Here is a 639-nt window from a genome sequence, read left to right as displayed (position 1 = left end):
GATTCAGATCTCCACCTGCTGATGAAGTAGATACAGCAAACTGAAAATCCATCTAACGACCAAATCAGCTGTTGAAGTCATTTCAAACCTTTCTAACTTGTTGCACATCTCTTCTAAAGGTAAATTATCTTCAAACAATTTACACTTGTATCCAAATGAATACCACAATGTGCCTATATTTTATTTGACTTTTTAAGCCTCCGATGCTACTAACTAGCTCGCGTTTCTACAAATCACTCCATCGCCAACACCACGAAGCAACCAGCGCCACAGCCAAGACACAGCCAGCCGGACAACCCCAGCTTAGCTTAGCTACAGTTAGCTAGCTGGATGTCCCTGTGGTCACACATAAATCAGTCCATGGACAGCAGAGAAAGTGGCTGCGCTACAACCCGTTCGATACAGTGATTGATACAATGACACAGAAACATGTAGTTTTGTGGTTTGAAAACATTAATTATATTTTTTTTTATATAAAATCTGAGCTCATGACAGAAAAGATAATTTTGTAAAGGATCTTCTGACTCTCCTGAATAAAATGAGCATAGTTCAAGAAATGTGCCTTAATGAATAAATAATGTTTTTAATGCTTATGACTACGTTTGGACTGGTTTCTTTTTTTCAATTCAATTCAATTCA

At 37.6% G+C, this 639-nt stretch overlaps 1 protein-coding gene across 1 annotated transcript in view; it reads left to right on the top strand.

Moving 5' to 3' along the window:
- Nucleotides 1–639, top strand: part of slco2b1 (solute carrier organic anion transporter family, member 2B1) — a gene marked incomplete in the record, with an annotated part of 34,179 nt that overhangs the window by 3,591 nt on the left and 29,949 nt on the right.

This window comes from Morone saxatilis, unplaced genomic scaffold (genome assembly GCF_004916995.1).
Source record: "Morone saxatilis isolate NCDOM2014 unplaced genomic scaffold, NCSU_SB_2.0 Contig20, whole genome shotgun sequence".
NCBI classification, from domain to species: Eukaryota; Metazoa; Chordata; class Actinopteri; family Moronidae; genus Morone; species Morone saxatilis.
The sequence above is the reverse complement of the archived record's forward strand: the minus strand, read 5'-3'. Positions and strand labels throughout refer to the sequence as shown.